The sequence below is a fragment of the Musa acuminata genome, unplaced genomic scaffold (genome assembly GCF_036884655.1).
Source record: "Musa acuminata AAA Group cultivar baxijiao unplaced genomic scaffold, Cavendish_Baxijiao_AAA HiC_scaffold_41, whole genome shotgun sequence".
Classification (NCBI taxonomy): Eukaryota; Viridiplantae; Streptophyta; class Magnoliopsida; order Zingiberales; family Musaceae; genus Musa; species Musa acuminata.
This window is the reverse complement of record NW_027020323.1, coordinates 237,501-242,500: the sequence shown is the minus strand read 5'-3', so window position 1 is coordinate 242,500 and position 5,000 is coordinate 237,501.

Genomic DNA, 5,000 nt, shown 5'->3' with positions numbered 1-5,000 from the left:
TGACTTTGGGTAGCTAAGTCCCTCTGGACTCATCGTCGCTTCCTCGCCCCTTTCGACCCCCTGCTTCAACACCTCTGTGTTCTCCAAGCAGTCTGTTTGGTCGATGGAAAGACAGACTGCAACTCCCATGCATGGCCTCTGCCATCGCATTGTAGGGTTTGCACCGATTCTGTTCTCCACAGCTTCCTTGGTAGCAACGTTCGCTTACTCGGCCTTGTCCTCTGACTTGCCGGGCTCCCTTAAGCGAATATGAGCTCTGGAGCAGTCCAACTCTCCAGCTGCTTCGATCATACCTCTGCATGATCAAGTCCCTCCCATGGGACTCCCTGGTACTTGCATACGAACTTTTCCCTTGGTGGAACCCAGCCCCCATATGCTGATGACCAAGGTTTTCATCCGATGCAAAATTCGGTGCACGCCCGGAAGACCCGCCTCTGCGGTACCATGGCCTTCACTCCTTGAATCCATAGCCCTTCTTGCCGTCGTGTTATTCACCAAAGCGGAGCTCCCAGTAGCTCCCGATCATACCTCCATATGATCACATCCCTCACGGGACACACTGTCGTGTGTATCGCATTGCCACGAACTGTTCCACCACGATCCGCTGCACCATGTCGCCTCCTGGTGACATCTCCATTGCATTCTGATCCTTGGGGAATAAACTCGAATTGTGAACCCTCCATGTGTGGCCTCTGCCAATACATCGCAGGGTCTCATCCACCTTCGATTTTGTTCGCTCCTTTGGCAATCGACCTTCATCCACCCACTCTTGGGCCACACCTAGATGAAGCACCGCTCTAGGACAGTCCGTCGCCTAGTAGCTCCCAAAGTCCACCGACTTCACTGTAATTTGTGCACCATTGTCTGGATCCTGGGCCTCTGCCCCTACCAGCACAATCTCCGCTGCGCACCGCTTCCTTCATAGCAACTCGAATGGCAACACTGTGGCATATTCTTCAAGAGTACCCGCCTCTGCGTCCTCTTGCCCCGTGCTAAGGCCTTCTGAACCCAACTTCGCCTCCGCAAATTGAGTCGCCTTAGTTCCTCCATCAAATGCTTCTCCGAGATAAGGTGCATGTGCCCCGAAGCTCCCTTCGTCTTTGGCACCATGCAAGATGAGTCCACTCCGTCAGAATGAAGGACCCATGGAACAACATGATCCTGCTCTTGCCTCTGCAAGAGTTCCATGTCCTTGACCTCTGTCTAAGGAAAGCACTGTGCCTCTGCTCCATGTTCCAACTTCTCTGCTGGCTCCCTTCATGCGGCTTTGGTACTTCGCCAAGTTACACCCAAGTTGCTCCGCTCCTCGTTTCTGCATTGAGTCGATGGTGGCCCTCGCGCCCACCATTCCACGGGTCAGCCCTCCCTTGAGTCCGATCTCCACATCGACTCCAAGTGTGCCTTCATTTAAGTTGCTTCAGGTCGCTCCCCCACTTGATCTCGCAATGCATCCACCAATGCATTCTCTCGAGCGAGATCATGCGACGACTCCTCGCCGCTTGCTCAGTCCATCGAGCTTCGTGGAGTTGTTGTTTGTGAGGTACTCCTCCTCAACATGTGAAGTCCGTCTCACATGATTCTCCCTCTGGAGTGCCGAGACTTATCCCTCCTGGATAACTATCCCGTTGGAGCAACATCTCTCTTCGTTTCGGAGACCCCCATCCCCTTGGACTACTCCGATCTGCTGAACAAACTGTGCATTGTTCTGCCTCCTGCAAACACACTTGCTAGATTGCGACTCCCCGTCAATACAGCCCCCACTGCACCCCTCAAGGTCTAGCAACATGCTGAACTCATTGCACACTTCAGCCTCCTCCGGACGTATCCTTCGCATGCCGAAGAGAAAGTTTCAATGCTCCATGGCGCCGAGTCTCGGCCGCCTTGGGATGGCCACGGACATTCCATCGTCCGCATACAAGCCCCTTGCATGAGTACCAAATTCTTCGAGTTAGCAATTCCCCTCACCTCTGTGAGCTTTGCATAACTCTTTTGGTCGTTGAGCAACTCATTCCACCTTGGATGGTCTCATTCTTGCCAAGCGCCTCGCTTGCCTAGAGCACCATCAAGTATAGTTGTCAACGTTGAGCCGTAGCTCAAACTCAGCCATCCCAACCTTTGTGCGCTCCAAATTCTTCCAAGCTTGCCTGTTCTCGTGGTGCCTCTTGCGCGAAGGGTTGGCCATTCCTCTGAATGCCAATCTCGGATGCCCGCTCCTCTGAGCGACTCCTTTCCCTACATCTCCATGCCCGTTTTCCCTCAAACGGTCGCGCGTGTGCTGACTGCCCTCAACGCAGCCCCGCTAGGTCCTCCACGTTTGCATGTCAAGTGTTTCTATGAGTGCTTGTCCCGCTCTGATACCATATGACACGGACTTAGCTGGTTTTGCCTAAGTCGTGCAGCACCCTTGCGTGTCCGTCCGCAAAGGTCAGCCTCCCCGAAGCCTCCCATTGTCCCTTAGGACCATCAAAAGAGAGAACGGGTTAGAGAGAACGCCTCAAACGGGATCCACAAGCAAACATGTCCGAAAAACACTTCATAGACAATGCAAATTACAAACAGACTTTACAAGCTCTGAACAGTGGCACAACAAAGGGTAAAATGGTCCATTACAGACCGAAAAGCTCTCGCACGTGTCCACATGACACAACCTTTATTTACAAGCCTAAAGAGGCCACCACCCAACTAAAATGGGACTTATAAGCCTTCGGCCGCCCCTTTACATTCTATACAGGGCATGAACATGCCAAAAGACACGGACACACATAAGCATTACATCCAACATCTTGTTGAGAAGTTTGTCCGTGACACCGCGGTGGTATAGCCACGGGTGGCCATCGGGAAGTGAAATTCCGCACGGACGACGGGCCGAATCCTTTGCAGACGACTTAAATACGCGATGGGGCATTGTAAGTGGTAGAGTGGCCTTGCTGCCACGATCCACTGAGATCCAGCCCTGCGTCGCACGGATTCGTCCCCCCCTCCCCCCCAAATTCACTGCCCTCCACGCTGACGAGGTTGAAAGCGACAGTCGAACGCTCGAAATATCCGACGGGATGCATTCAACTTCGGAGTGCCTTTGATTCGATGAGATGTCCAAGTGCAGCAGCGCTCAGCAATGCACGAGCCGCTGCACGTGGCGACCGAGTGCCTGCCTTTGATTCGATGTGGCGCAAGCAATCACGGAGCTGTCACTGCACAGGTCGATGCATTGTTACCACTTCGTTGCTGCTGTGCAGGCGCAAGCACCAACCAACGTGCTGCGGTGCCAGTGGCACGTCTGCAGCACGGGCAGCATCCCCACCGTCATATCATACCGTTGTTGCCTGAACTCACCGTCATATCAGGGGAGCAGCAGCTGCAAGCAACCAATACACCTTGGCCTCGATGCCCTCGCTTGCTTCTTCACCAGCCTCGCAGCTCACCTCACCTCACCTCACCTCACCTCACCTGTATACAGTTGGGTTTGGGTTCAGACAATACAATGACCCCAACCAAGGCTGCTCTTGACCCGTCTGCATACTTCGTTCGACGACAGACCGTCGTGTTTTGGCCTGTTTCGCCCTTTTCGCGTGCTTGATGGGGCCTTCAGATAACAACACAGGGCGAGATGGGGCATTCAGATAACAACACAGGGCAGGTGCTGCCCTGCCCCCACACTTCGCTCGCTGGCTCTCCGCCGCTCGACCAAAGATGGCCAAGTTTTGCCCCGTTTTTGCCCCTTTTGCCCCGTTTTTGCCTCCTTTTGGGCTGTTCTTTGCTAGATTGGGCTTTCGTATAGCATGGACGGTGCTGCTTCTCGCTTCGCTCGCTGTTCGCCGCTCGCCGCTCGCTCGCGCAGCCAAAAATGGCCAGTTTTGGCCCGTTTTTGGGCTGTTTTGGCCTGTTTTTGGTCTGTTCTGGCGTGGCGCGGTGACCGTCGTGAGCGGAGCAAAACGTCAGCCATCTCAGCACCTTGGAACCCCCCGGGTGGCACAGGGCTGGATGGGGCTTTCGTATAGCAGGGACGGTGCTGCCTCACGCTTCGCTCGCTGTTCGCCGCTCGCCGCTCGCTCGCGCAACCTAAAATGGCCAGTTTTGGCCCGTTTTTGGGCTGTTTTGGCCTGTTTTTGGTCCGTTCTTGCGTGGCACGGCGACCGTCGTGAGCGGAGCAAAACGTCAGCCATCTCAGCACCCTGGAACCCCCCGGGTGGCACAGGGCTGGATGGGGCTTTCGTATAGCAGGGACGGTGCTGCCTCTCGCTTCGCTCGCTGTTCGCCGCTCACCGCTCGCTCGCTCAGCCAAAAATGGCCAGTTTTGGCCCGTTTTTGGGCTGTTTTGGCCTGTTTTTGGTCCGTTCTTGCATGGCGCGGTGACCGTCGTGAGCGGAGCAAAACGTCAGCCATCTCAGCACCCTGGAACCCCCCGGGTGGCACAGGGCTGGATGGGGCTTTCGTATAGCAGGGACGGTGCTGCCTCACGCTTCGCTCGCTGTTCGCCGCTCGCCGCTCGCTCGCGCAGCCAAAAATGACCAGTTTTGGCCCGTTTTTGGGCTGTTTTGGCCTGTTTATGGTCCGTTCTTGCGTGGTGCGGTGACCGTCGTGAGCGGAGCAAAACGTCAGCCATCTCAGCACCCTGGAACCCCCCGGGTGGCACAGGGCTGGATGGGGCTTTCGTATATAGCAGGGACGGTGCTGCCTCTCGCTTCGCTCGCTGTCCGCCGCTCGCCGCTCGCTCGCGCAGCCAAAAATGGCCAGTTTTGGCCCGTTTTTGGGCCGTTTTGGCCAGTTTTTGGCCTGTTCTTTCATTGCGCGGTGACCGTCGAGAGCGGAGCAAAACGTCAGCCATCTCAGCACCCTGGAACCCCCCGGGTGGCACAGGGCTGGATGGGGCTTTCGTATAGCAGGGACGGTGCTGCCTCTCGCTTCGCTCGCTGTCCGCCGCTCGCCGCTCGCTCGTGCAGCCAAAAATGGCCAGTTTTGGCCCGTTTTTGGGCCGTTTTGGCCAGTTTTTGGCCTGTTCT